The 14,534-nt window shown below is 42.8% G+C and overlaps 1 protein-coding gene across 1 annotated transcript in view; it reads right to left on the bottom strand.

Annotated features, from left to right (window-relative positions):
- Positions 1–9,894, bottom strand: part of LOC309559548 (histo-blood group ABO system transferase-like) — a 117,554-nt gene extending 107,660 nt beyond the window's left edge. Inside the window, exon 1 of the mRNA XM_082262850.1 lies at positions 9,778–9,894. The gene's annotated coding sequence lies outside the window, so the exon portion shown is untranslated. The remainder of the gene's footprint in view (positions 1–9,777) is intronic.
- Positions 9,895–14,534: the final 4,640 nt, after the last annotated feature.

Genomic DNA, 14,534 nt, shown 5'->3' with positions numbered 1-14,534 from the left:
GTAAGTGTTAAAATAAAAGTGTGCACTGAAGGGCTCACTGTTATGGCTAGTGGGTGGATTTGGTGGGATGGCCCATGGGCAGGTCCTGCTGAATGTTGGTGGTCAGGCCGGGGGGGGGGGGGGCCCAGGCCTAAAGCTGTGTAAGGGGCCCCACAATTTCTGATGGCTGCCCTGCTTGTTGGTCACTTTCACTTAGTCTGCAGTAGTCTCTTTACCTTCCCTGCACAATAGTAAGTCAGCACCGAGTCTTCTGTTCCTCTCCCCTGTTCACATTAACCCTTCACTTTCTTCTTTCAGCTGTCCCCTCCATAAATCTGTACTGTATTCCCTGCAGCCTCTGGTCCCAGCTCTGGGCTATCCAAGCAGCCATTTAGATGTCCCTGTCCTGTCCTAAAATGCAGCATTAGCACTTTCTCTACAGTCCTTCACTCTGCTCTTCATTAACACATATTCTTACTACCCAGACACCCCCTCCTCCCCCGCCTATTCACTCTCTTATCCCTAATAACCTGTGCACTGCGGTTCGGTCACAGTGTGATTGTTGGTGCGTTTTACCTGGGTTTTAGGTGCACTTCTATTGAATTTCTATTACAAAGTGCGTTTTCATGAAAGTGCATCAAAGTCCTGCATCTTGCATCTTTGATGCTGTTTCAGAAAACGCACTTTGTAATAGAATTCAATAGAAGTGCACCTAAATCCAGGTAAAACGCACATACAATCACACTGTGGCCAAACCGCAGTTCACCAGTGTGACCCCACTATAAGGCGAGGTTCACACCTTTGAATGTCAGTCACAAGAATGTGGCTTTCCTGACACACACACAGAAACAAATTGTCCATTAGTAGACGTGCGACAGTGCCATTTATTGGTAATGGCACCCCGTACATCTGCTAACACATGCACCAAACCACATGGTGTCTCAAAAGTGAAACATCTGGGGGTCTGTTTAGAGCCCTGATATTTCATCAAAGCCCCCCAACAGGGCAGATTATATATATATATATATATATATATATATATATATACACACTGTACATATAAATTCTCAAAACAATATACATAATGTAAAACATTTGTAAAAAATAAATAATTAGGGGCTTGTTCACACGTGTTTTGGTCTCTCAAAAGCAACCATCATTCAGATTGCTCTTCAGACAGCATTTGACAGGAGGTAAGGAGCCGTTGTATTGCCTCCTTACTGCCTGAAACAAACCTTCTACCATTATTAGCCTTATCTAAAGGTGGGGTGGGGGTGCACAGCTTTCCATGTTTGCCCGGGGCACTGAATGACCTTGTCTTGGCACTGGGTGCAGGGGGGGCGGCCATACCGGGCTCAACATCTGGGGGGGGCTGTCAGACACAGGCTGGTGCCGCCGCTGCCATGTATGTAGCATGACAGTGAAGGCAGTTTAATTTTGGGACAAAGCAGTGTCCCAAAATGAAAAGCACACTGTATGATTCCTGGACTGGTTGCTATCAGCCTGCCGCCTGGTGTGTAGCAACCAGTGACATCAGGCACACACAGGCAGAGACAAAGTAAAAGAGGATGGGGACTATAGAACAGCTCCGTAGAACGGCTGCATTAAGGGATGCTCACACCAACTGTATTAGTTTGAAAAAAATCTTTATTGAAGAGCAAAAAGACACATTGTCTAAAATGCCCCCTATGGGGGAACAGTATACAAGGTATAAAGGTATCAATGGTGAAAATAAACAACAAACACGACAATCAACATGAAACAATGACTCACACACACAAGGCCGGCCACACATTCACACCGGAGGTTCTGACCAACAGAATAACATACAGGCTGCATACGTTCCTTAACGGAATCTATGGATGCTGCTCTGTTATAAGTCTGTTGGTCGGCATGCCACAATAGCAAAAATTGCACCACAAAGTTGTAACTTAGTCACTTCAACTAGAGGTGTCATCACAGTGCAGTACACATATTGCATATAATATATGCCTAATTGGTCAGCAGGCTGCTTATAAACCAAGTCCCTGAATATGATTGGAGTTCTGGAAGTCAAAATTCAAAAAAGGATGAAAAAATAGGATAAACCAATAAATTTTCAATCAAAGGCAAAGCATGTCATTCTTGAACTCATATGGATTGTAATAATTTTTGGAACTCTGCAACTTCAATTGAAGTCCTCAAAGACTGGAATGCAGTTGGAGGAATATCTGTGTGTCACTGCTGACGGGCTGGATGTAATATCAGTTCATTTAACTGAATAGTGATAAATGACTCCTAGTGGGTGACAAAGAAAGTCCACTTTGATTTTGGGGATAACGGGGTCAGGCCAACATGATCACCCTGCCACAATGAAAGTCTCTCCTTGTTTAGAACCAAATACGGGAGCTGGGGAGAGACGCAGTATTGCTTGCTAACTGCGCAGGCTCACACCACTTCAGGGCTATGTCTGGTATGGAAACATAGTGATTGACACTTAGTCGGCCTCAAAGATATGAGTATCAACTGGATATTTAGTGCAGACCTGCCGGTGTTCACTGCCCTTTCTCTATCCCCTATTTCCAAATAAACTGTAGCTCACCGTAAGTTCTCCAGGCTGAAAGAGCTGCTCAAAGACGGGAGACCGCTGTGACCCCTCCGTGGGTGAGGTGAGCATGAAGGCCCAATGTTTGCGTTCCGCTATCGGCGTGCCACGAGGAGGCAGCATGTACCATACGTCGCGGACTTGTTACGCCATAAACAGGAGCTGGAACGCATCGGTGGCTCTTCCGGGTGTTGTGCGGCCGGCGTGTGACGTCAACGCGTTTCGCGTGCAAGACGCACGCTTCTTCAGGACGTCATTGGTTAGTACGGAAGATCAATATAATAATTTATATATATATATATTTATATTGATCTTCCGTACTAACCAATGACATCCTGAAGAAGCGTGCGTCACGCACGCGAAACGCGTTGACGTCACACGCCGGCCGCACAACACCCGGAAGAGCCACCGATGCGTTCCAGCTCCTGTTTATGGCGTAACAAGTCCACGACGTATGGTACATGCTGCCTCCTCGTGGCACGCCGATAGCGGAACACAAACATTGGGCCTTCATGCTCACCTCACCCACGGAGGGGTCACAGCGGTCTCCCGTCTTTGAGCAGCTCTTTCAGCCTGGAGAACTTACGGTGAGCTACAGTTTATTTGGAAATAGGGGATAGAGAAAGGGCAGTGAACACCGGCAGGTCTGCACTAAATATCCAGTTGATACTCATATCTTTGAGGCCGACTAAGTGTCAATCACTATGTTTCCATACCAGACATAGCCCTGAAGTGGTGTGAGCCTGCGCAGTTAGCAAGCAATACTGCGTCTCTCCCCAGCTCCCGTATTTGGTTCTAAACAAGGAGAGACTTTCATTGTGGCAGGGTGATCATGTTGGCCTGACCCCGTTATCCCCAAAATCAAAGTGGACTTTCTTTGTCACCCACTAGGAGTCATTTATCACTATTCAGTTAAATGAACTGATATTACATCCAGCCCGTCAGCAGTGACACACAGATATTCCTCCAACTGCATTCCAGTCTTTGAGGACTTCAATTGAAGTTGCAGAGTTCCAAAAATTATTACAATCCATATGAGTTCAAGAATGACATGCTTTGCCTTTGATTGAAAATTTATTGGTTTATCCTATTTTTTCATCCTTTTTTGAATTTTGACTTCCAGAACTCCAATCATATTCAGGGACTTGGTTTATAAGCAGCCTGCTGACCAATTAGGCATATATTATATGCAATATGTGTACTGCACTGTGATGACACCTCTAGTTGAAGTGACTAAGTTACAACTTTGTGGTGCAATTTTTGCTATTGTGGCATGCCGACCAACAGACTTATAACAGAGCAGCATCCATAGATTCCGTTAAGGAACGTATGCAGCCTGTATGTTATTCTGTTGGTCAGAACCTCCGGTGTGAATGTGTGGCCGGCCTTGTGTGTGTGAGTCATTGTTTCATGTTGATTGTCGTGTTTGTTGTTTATTTTCACCATTGATACCTTTATACCTTGTATACTGTTCCCCCATAGGGGGCATTTTAGACAATGTGTCTTTTTGCTCTTCAATAAAGATTTTTTCAAACTAATACAGTTGGTGTGAGCATCCCTTAATGCAGCCGTTCTACGGAGCTGTTCTATAGTCCCCATCCTCTTTTACTTTGTTATTGCTATTTGGCTGCGGTGGCTCCCCACGACCTAGTAGAGGCTATCTGATATACTGATGAGTCTCCAGACGGAGTGTGTCAAGTATACACAGACACCACAGACTCAAGGCCCGGTGTATACTTCTTATTCATTTTCACACACAGGCAGAGGCCCCAGCATTCATAGCAGAGGAGGGTTTAACTTCCTCCTCCTCCGCACCAAGAAAGTAGCCCCACCCACCTCCTCCTCGCTACAGGTAAGTGGATTGTTCATGTTGTCCTCGCTCTGGCTCTGCTCTTCTTCCTGCTAAAAATCACTGCCCATGCCACAGTGTAGGATTGTCTTCTTATGAGCTTTGCATTACTCAACATTCCCCAGGATCTCACCAGAAGGAGATGACGTCCTCCTTGATTAGCTACCTCTGGAGGAAGCTGGGGGAAAGGCAAGTACATTGGCTAACTTTTTTTTTTCCCCCTACAGGTACAGTATTTAGGGGATATATTTTTTTTTGCAGTTTTAACTAGCATTTTATGGAGGGTGAGGTGAAGGATGGCCTTCAATAAGGAGATATTGCTCCTGAGTTGCAAGGTCCTCTTGTTGCCATCATTCATTTTGGTGTCCCTAAGACAACTGCACAGTACAGGAACAAGTAACAAGAAGCAGGCGTTCCATGTGGGAGCTTGCATGAATCTTAGATTTTTGAATAATTCTTAGAAATACATAACATCAGATTAAGGTGAAGTAAATTAATTGCTGACTGTAGCACAATTGCAGGTTTTGGTAGCACCAGTAGTTTACTGAAGCAAAATGGGAAAAAAGTCTCCAATGGACGCTGCCTTTTTTTGATTTCCAGGTTGAACAGTTCTTGAGTAGTAAAACTGAACCTTTTTAAGTTTGAATAGCAGACCTGGAACCAGACTGTGGCTGCCATTACCAACAAAGATGTTGGCTGCAACTTTGATCTCCTTCTGAAAATACTAGCTGTCTGGCTCTCATGCTTGTCCTATGGCTTAGGTGCTTTTGAGGCCCTTGATCAAATGCACATAGACCATACATTACTGAATGTAACCGTCGCCTTTCACCAAACTGAATGATCTGTGGATTCTACATTGTTGCATGTCTGTGTATTTCTCTAGAAATTGGTATAGGGTAGAGGTTTTATGTGAGCTATTGCTGGAGAACAGATTACAAAAGTTCCCCACTTTATATCACTGCAATGTTTAATCAAATTTTTAATACTAAGCTAAAACATGGAATAGGCTGCTTTGGCAGCACTATGAATTAGTGATCGACCGATATTGTTTTTTTTATTGCCGATATCGATATTTTGGCCATTGAATATCAGTATTGGCCGATATTTTCGTACATTATAAAAAAAAAACTGTGGCAAATGAGGTTTAATGTTGATAAATGTAAAGTTATGCAATTGGGAGCTAAGAATATGCATGCATCATACATACTAGGGGGAGAAGGATCTGGGGGAACCCATGGCGGAGAAGGATCTGGGGGAATCCATGGCGGAGAAGGCTACTGTATTTGCACTGAATTGGAAATGATGATATTTTTTAAAAAATACAATGAATTACAAGGCTGTAGAGAACAGTGCGCCATTGCAAACTTATATTCTGAGGTTTTAATTACATTATTTTAATATAGTCAGTCGTGAACTTAAGTGGGCTGGTCTAAGGCATTAAAAACTCCAGGGCTGAAAATGAGTCCCACTCCGGCCCTGCTTGAGATCATTTACAAGCTCCTTCCGGCTTGTAAATGTGCTGATTCCCCACATTTCCCATGGTCATCCTTACCCCATGAGGCGAAATGTTGCATAGAGCTCCAGACAGAGGGCGATTGATGGTTATTTTGTGTTTCTTCCATTTGTGAATAATCACTCCAACAGATGTCTCCTTCTCACCAAGCTTAATGCTGATGGTCTTGTAGCCAATTCCAGCCTTGTGCAGGTTTACAATCTTGTCCCCGACTACCTTTGACAGCTTTTTGATCTTGGCCATGATGGTGACGTTTTAATGGAAGAAAGATTCTGTGGACAGGTGTCTTATATACATATAGTGAGTTATCGTTAGGAGCACCTTCTTAGTTGACAGGACTAATCTATGTACCACATGAGCACGTAATCTTGCCAGTCTGTGGGAGCCAGAATTATTGTTGGTTAGTAGGAGATCAAATACTGATTTTACTCACTGAAATACAGCTCAATTTTCAACATTTGTATCATGTGTTTTTGATAGGTTTTTGACTGATATGCTGTCTCTGTAAAATGATAGACCCTTCATATCTTTGTGGGTGGGGAAACTTATAAAATCTGCAGGGGATCAAATATTTTCCCCACTGTATAGCGGCATTTTAAACAAATTGGTAAATAAAATTGACCTAAACTATTATAGTTTCACTTTAATGTATATGCAAGCCCTAACAATGAACTTCTCCTATGTGCTACTTTTAAATCTGTTAACGCTCCATTTCAGGTGAAATCTAAATTTCTAACACTGCTTTAGCCAACCCCATTTATTCTACACTGATAGTCTTTTTTTACCCCCTAACCTTGTGAATCCATCAATACTCACCCAAGTCCCCCATTCAGGTACCTGACCATCGCGGGGGGCTGCCAAGTCATTGCTGTGATGGTGTCCCCTGTGATTACATTGATTCTCTTCTGAGAGGACTCATCCAATAGGAAGTATCACACATGAGCAGTGACATGGACAAATAAAGAAGAACCACAAGCAGAAAGAAAAACAGAAGAGAAGACTCAGGGCTGCGGTGCCGTGTTGCTGTGGGTTAAGCTAAGTAAAAATGGGTATTTTTTTTTTTTTCCAGTGATCAGATCGATTGATCCAGGAGTGGGGCTTTAAATATATTGTTGAAAACCTTTTTTTTTTTTTTTTTAATAGCGGTTTGATAAGTGAAAAAAATGTCTGTTGACCCTGACACTAATTTAATGCCGTCATGTGCCCTGTATCATCTGCAGTGTTATTTTAAAGAATGATATCAAAAAGTGTGTTAGGACCAGTGTTGGAAGTAACTGCGTTTAAGTAAACGGCGTTACTTAACGCAGTTACTTTTCAGGGTAACGAGTAATCTATCAGATTACTCATTGTCTCCCTGTAACTCCGCTGCCGCTACTTCCGGCTGCGTTACCGCAATTACATCTACCGCCACTAGATGGCAGTAGATGTAATTGTATTCCCCCTCTCCGAGTCCTCTATGACCGCTGTCCGCGGTCCTGGAGAGAGAAGAGGAGGAGACTCATCGAGTGAGTCACGTCACGCGGCGCCAGGACTGGAGAGAGAAGAGGAGGAGACTCATCGAGTGAGTCACGTCACGCGGCGCCAGGACAGTCTTTGAAAGTAAATATACTGTAAATATGCAGGATTAGATATATGCACAAAGACACCATTTACTAGCAGTAGTAGTTCAGTTATTTGAAGATTTATACATTTATTCACTATCTCTGCATTTATGTTGGGTGCATGTTTCCTACGTCAGTGACATTTTATCGCAAAACAGTATAAGGAGTTGTCAGCATCTGGCTCAGTGTCAGCAGAGGTAATTAGGTGGCTATAATCTCTATAATTTGCTTCATTACACTTGTATAAATCTGTAATTGCAGTTGCAATTTCTTGGAAAAAGTATCTGGGCAAGTCTTACAGAAGTGAAACCCAAACCTATTTTTTATTTATAATCATGTGGAAAACAATTTAATGGCCTCTTCAGGCACAGTTAAATGTAGTCATAACTTTTATTAACTGTTTTTGTCTGCCAGACTTGTATATAGTCATTCATAAACTTCAGTATGAAATGCCTTTATGCAATTTTCGTTCAAGGTAATGTAAATGAAGAAGTGTTTTCCAATCTTACAATGTAGTGGAATTTGGAAAAGAGAAACGTGGTGTGTATTTTTTTTTTTTTTTTTTTTTTAATTTTTGTTGTTAATGAGTATGAAATATTTTCTTCCAAGAATTTTGTGATTAGAAAACACCAGTCAAAACCAAGTAAGAAAAAGATTGTTTAGTTCTCTATTGTAGTTTCTCCATAGCAATGTATTACCACTATGGAAACCATGCTAACCATTCTAGTTCTTTTAACAGCAAGATATTGTCATAGATTTAAATATAACTAATTAAAAAAGTCCCATCCTTTACAAATAAAGATTGCCAAGTAGACAAGCAGAGCACAGATGTGTTAAGAGACTTAGGGCAGCCATACATTCAGTGACGATGCAGCCATACATGCAGTGACGTCACCATACCAAATACTGTATATAGTGTTTTTATTCTTCAGTTAATATAAACATCTTTGCTAATAAAGATGTTATGGAACGTAATTGCATTATAGAATATTTAAAAAAAAAAAAAGTCAGTTACTTTGCTGAGTAACTAATTACTTTTTCAATGTGGTAACTGAGTCAGTAACTCAATTACTTTTTGGGAGAAGTAATTTGTAACTGTAACTAATTACTTTTTTAAACTAAGATGAGCAACACTGGTTAGGACTGCAGAAACCCCCCTCCCTTTGCTATAAAGAAGAGGGCAAGTATCCTGTAGTCCTAATGCGCTTTCTATCCTAGGGTGTCAACACTGCTTCTCCATAGATACAGGAGGATTCATAAACCTCGGAAACCTAGGAAATCACTTGATTAGAATTAAGGGAAAGAAAGCTTGAGCAAAAAAAAAAAAAAAGAAAAAAACGAATGCAACCACCACAATGAAAGGACTGACAAGCTGCAATATATGACATTTGTGTTCTTGACTTGAGATACACATGTTACTTTCTACTCAGAAAACTTGGGGATGGAATTGTTCACATTCTAGCAGTAGAGGTATAAATTCTTCAAATGTATGCAGTCATTGTTCCTCATGTTACCATTTAAAGTAGAACTATTTTTCATCTTGGATAGAGCAAGGGAGGGTTATAACCCCTGTCGCATTTTTTTTTCCCACCATCTGCGTCTCATTGAGGAGGATTCCCTTCACTTCCTGCCCCATAGGCAAACAGGAAGTGAGAGGAAATCACTGCAAGTTAAGGGAATTCCTTGGGGACCCCCAGATCACCAAAACTAGTGTCCCCATTTGAAGATTTCCCCTCTATTACTTTTCTGGAGACAACCCAAAATTTTTGGTTTTCTTTTACTTTCACTTTCAATGATAATGGTAAAGAAGACACATAGAGAGGGTGAATCTCCTTAACAGGGGCACAAACAGCAAAAAAAAACTGACAAGTCTTCTAATCTGTCTCTCCTTTATCAAAAACTAAAAAAAAAAAAAATGTTTTGCCTTTAGTTACACTTTAATTATTAGATGCGTTTTTTTTTCTCGCTTAGCATTTAAAATCAATCGGAACCTGTCAACATGAAAAATCCATGCAATCATTTTTGCAAATTAACTGCAAAATTTACACCTATAATGAGCTATAAAAACATGGTACAGTAATAAACCTGACCCAAATACAAATAATGCACAATAGTCAGCTTGCTGCAAACATTAATGTTTTGTAAATTGCCACCTTTTGTCTTTTATACGCTTAGTGAAAGATATGACCATATTATATCTGAACAAGGTACGCTGTAGCTAAAATTTTATAAATAATGGTTTTTAACTTACTTTCTGATAACAAATACTGTGAGACCAATGCGAGTGCCTGCCTTGTGGTGCTGATAATTGATTATATCTATATTAAAGGTACCTTCCCATACAATTGGAGCGAGCCAAGGTGTCACCGTCATCACATCTGTTCTCCTGTAGGTTAGAAAAAAATATATTTACATAAAGTTATTTTGTGTAATCGAGGAAAAAAACTTGAGTATTTAAATTGCACCTGTGCGAAATGTTTTGCTATGTGATAAAAGGCGAATATGAAATGGGGAAAAAAAAAAAAATGTACTTCCAAATTATAAAATTGATGTCGAGTGACGAGAAACTCAAGATAAAGGGTATTATAAATATGGGAATCTCTTGGTTGGTGATTAAACTAGCCTGGAAGGAAGGCTCCTCTTCTTTCTCTCCTTTTACTGTTTCTTCCTTCTTTTTCTCTTTTTCATTTTTGAAGGTATAATGTTATGACTGACAAATCTATTGCAATATTGATTGTTTATATTTTGCAGATTTATTTTGTTATTTGTTTTGTGGAAAAAATATAATAAAAGATACTGAAATTATAAATTGCAGCTGTGCCCACACTATTAGCCTTAAACAAATTATTATTTTTTTAATGTGAAGAAGATTTAAAACAAGTCCTCATTGACCCCTATAACTACAGCTATTGTAGAATATGGATGAGCATAGTCATGGCAGCAAAGTCATGAGGGAAGACAGCGCAGCGCCTTCTAAGTGCAGCAAGACATTTATTGAAGTATGTGCAGCAGTATTACACTCACATTTAGTCGGTGAATAAGATGCAGTTAGTCAAGTAATGTTGATCATCAGGAGCATCACTGGAGCGGGTCCTGGTGGTGGAGGCAGTGGATCCCGGTGAGAGCGGCAGGGGGGTTCCTCCGTGTGTACAGGGATGGCCTCGGTGGTGTCTGTGGGCTCCTCGTCAACTGGTGGAACGCTGGCACTCGTGGGTCCTGGGATCCTGACGTCACTCCTGGCGGTGATGCGGGATGCTACGGCGACGCGTTATCGGAGCATGCGCTCCTTCTTCAGGCCTGACACCACGAGGCCATCCCTGTACACACGGAGGAACCCCCCTGCCGCTCTCGCCGGGATCCACTGTCTTGCTGCACTTAGAAGGCGCTGCGCTGTCTTCCCTCTTGTCTCCCCCCAGAGATCTCTTCTGTCTCTTCCGCCGGCAGCCGCTACAGTGGACAGCTACCCCCTGAACTGTTTGGGGTCCCCCCACCCCTGGTGTTTCCCTTCTCCCTTCCCCCCCTCCCCCGGGTTCCCAGGACCTCTTCTTGCGCCAATTCACCACCAAATCATGGCAGCAAAGTCATAACTGCAAGAGAAAAACCTACAGCCATTAGGCTGCCCACCCTTCCCCAATACAGGAGGAATGGCAGGCAGAAGCAAGTGGAGGGGGGAATTCTATGGCCAGAGGGTAGGGCAGGCAGCAACAAATATAAAACGTAGAATCCTAGGGTTATAGCCTGCCTATAAAAAGCATAGTTGGAGTAAGTGCCACATGAAAATAGCTTTATGGAGCTCCTCCACGCCAATTTCCAAACTGCTGGCTCTTCTGGACATGCTGGCCAGTGTCCTGTTGGCTGGTGAATGCGGCCACACTGTTAGTCCCAGTTCACACTTGTGCGATGCAGGAAGGCTGCGAATTCGCAGCCTGTTCCCGCATCACAAAATGCACCTCTGGCAGTTCACACTGCCATATGCAATACGCAGGGGGTGTCAATTAAATGTTAACGACACCCCCAGTTTGATCGCATATCGCAGTGCGATCTGACAGTTCGCACAGGATCGGATCGCACAAGTGTGAACCACTGTGCGACCCGATCCTGATGCGGCTGGAAAAAAGGGTCATGTGCGTGTTTGGTGCGGATACAGTGCGAATTCAGCCATACAAAGTGTATGGCTGAATTTGCATCCGCACACCCGATCGCATGTAATGAAGGAGCAGTGCGCTCCGAATTACATGCGATTGCCGCACTCGCACAAATGTGAACCGGCCCTTAAGCTCCTCCTTTCTGTTTTAGTTATCTGTGGCTTACTGTGTTCTAGCAATTACTGCAACATTGAATCTTGGTGTAGCACCCTTGTCATAAGCAGGGTTGCTAGTAAAATTTAGTTTGCTGGGCAGTAACTAGCTTGGCTGATTATAGCACAGTAAAGCCCCGCTCCATCACGGTTCAGTTTTTGCGTTCCTGGTATATTGCGTTTTTTTCTGTAATGTTATTTTACTAATTAAATCATTGAAAATTAGATATTTTTGTGTTTTCCATAGCTTTTGCTCTGTCTCCCAGTATCTTTTATGTGTTTAAATGAGTTTCTATTGTTTTAAATGTGTTTAAAAACCTTAAAATGCTTTTAAAAGTACAGTGACAGTAAAAAAAAACATGCCTACATTGTATTTTTATAGGGTTTTTCTATTTTGCAGATTTTCTCTTTTCGCGGGTGGGTACGGAACGTAACTCCCGCAATGGAGGGGGGTTTACTGTACTGTGGTAAATTGGACTTTCTCTTAATGTGGGTTTGGCTGTGGTTCTCCCTTCTGTCAGTAGGTGGCACTGTTGCCTCTGACATTAGAGTGAGAAATACTGTACAGTTAAAAAGGCTATGAATATCCATGTCTCTCTTATCAATTACAGTGCAACTGAGGCACGCTGGGAGAGACTATATATCTGTGGGAAGTCCAATGAGATGTGAGCTACTATGCTGCTGCTGGGTAGGCCTGAAGCCTGGGGCCTAGCCACATGCCTGGGACTCTGCTGAGAGGAGCCAGTGATCTGCATGGAAGTGAGCATCCACAGAGATCCAGCAACCTTTGTGAGTTACCTGCCTGTTTTATACAGAAGACAGCTGTCCAGCCAGTACAGATCACAAAAAGGGATTGGATCTAGAGGGGAGGAGTTGCCTCCCAGATCAATCTGAAGTTTCATGGATACTGAAAGGGACTGGACTCAGGGGAGAGGAGTTACCTTCCAACTCAGTCTGAACCTCAAGATCTGTTTCCCTGTACCGTTGTCTAAGTGCCTGTCAGTTTTGTAAACGGAATCTGCCTATTTGACTGTTTGCTAAGGGTGTCCTGTGCCCTACCCCTCTCTCCCTTATCTAATTTTTGTCCTGTTGAGAAGAAATAAAACTCTTCTGTTGTTCAAGCATAAAAGTGACTGGTGCCCATAGTTTATTTTACTTGTATCAGTACCCACCATGCCTGACAATCCACACCCAAAGGAGGTATGTAGGCCCTCTCGGCCTCTGGGGGTCACCACCAGGTCCTAGGAGGTTTAAGGGGTCCACTACATTGGCATCATGTTACTAGGCAATGCTTTCTGCCTACTTGTTCCTGCATTCCTTCTGTAGCACTGCCCCCTTAAGAGCTGCTGGTTTTTCACACTTTTGGATTCCCCTGGGTTACATGTAGCAACTGCTTGCAGAAATCTTAGCACTTTACTTTTTTGACTCAGTCAATAAACAGTCTAGGGCTTGTTGTTTTTGTGGTTTTATTTTATATTGGGATGGGAGAAGGGATGAGTGGGATACTCCCAACAATTGAACTATTCACAATTCTGAGGACTTTTAACTTGAGAATGCGGCAAGGCCGCTACTTCATCCTGCCACTGGCAGACACTTAGGCAAGATTCTCTGTACTCACGATACTGCTTTCCAGATTCTCACAGTGCCTCAACTCCTCCAGTCAGCTCTCCTGGACCTCTGGGCTCAGCTCCACTCCTCTGGCTCACCAGGCCAACTTCCTGTGACCACACACCCACTACTTCAGAAGAGAAAGTCCCCTCCTTCTGTCCCCTCCTTCTGGGACTCTGCTTCCCGCCAAAGACCTCGTGCACACGTGCCCCTGGCTTTTTATACCCCACCTCACAATGCACCCAGACAGCAATATGTGCCAATCCTTGGGGGCTGTATCAAAAGCATGTGTCTTCGTTGGCCAGGTTTCCTCCACTGTCCAATGTGCCTCCCCATTGGGCACAGTGGGGACAGTCCCTCAGACCATATAAATCACACACTGGGCACGTTGAACAGACTTAACTCACAGACCCTGCTCCCTGTTAAGCAGAGCACAATATAGAATTTACCTGCTGCTCCTCTGATAGGTAGACAGAGCCAAAGACTATACTCCCTCTCTAGCACCTACCTAGGAGGGTGCTGCATTCACCCCCCACCAAATGAGCCATGTCTTTATTGGCCCTGGGGCAGCCACCCCCTACAAAAGTTGTCTCCAAAACTTTTCTAATGGAGTATCCCACAAACCTGGAAAGGAGGAAAAGGGAAATAACAAATGTACATAATAAAAAATTACATAGAAAAATAGACATTTCTCTTTCGTCCTCTGACAGTCGCCGCCCACTCATACAGTCTTCACCAATGGGTATTGAACTCTTATCCACAGGAGCAAGCTAGGCATAAGACTTGTTAAAAACAAAGTAATTTACATAGACACACCTGTAGAGGGCTGTCCCACTGGTCCAATACCCCCCTGCTATCAGCATTCCCAACTCAGTTTGTCTTCTGCCTAGTTAAGGAGTAAGATAGGCTATCCCTTTGCTGGGGCTACGGTCTCAGCCAACGGTCTCAGCCTTTCTTCTGTTTTATTACTTTTATTTTCTGCAAATGTGTTTTTCTTTGCACTATTAGCTTTTTATTTGTTCTGCGCTTAGTTAGTCGGTTCTTCGGAAGACTACAGCGTTTGCGGAGCTGGGAATCGGACTGGTCATCCTGGCATTGCAGGA

Source organism: Pelophylax lessonae, assembly GCF_965119305.1.
Source record: "Pelophylax lessonae genome assembly, chromosome: 7".
NCBI lineage: Eukaryota > Metazoa > Chordata > Amphibia > Anura > Ranidae > Pelophylax > Pelophylax lessonae.
This window is presented reverse-complemented; position numbering and strand designations above follow the sequence as displayed.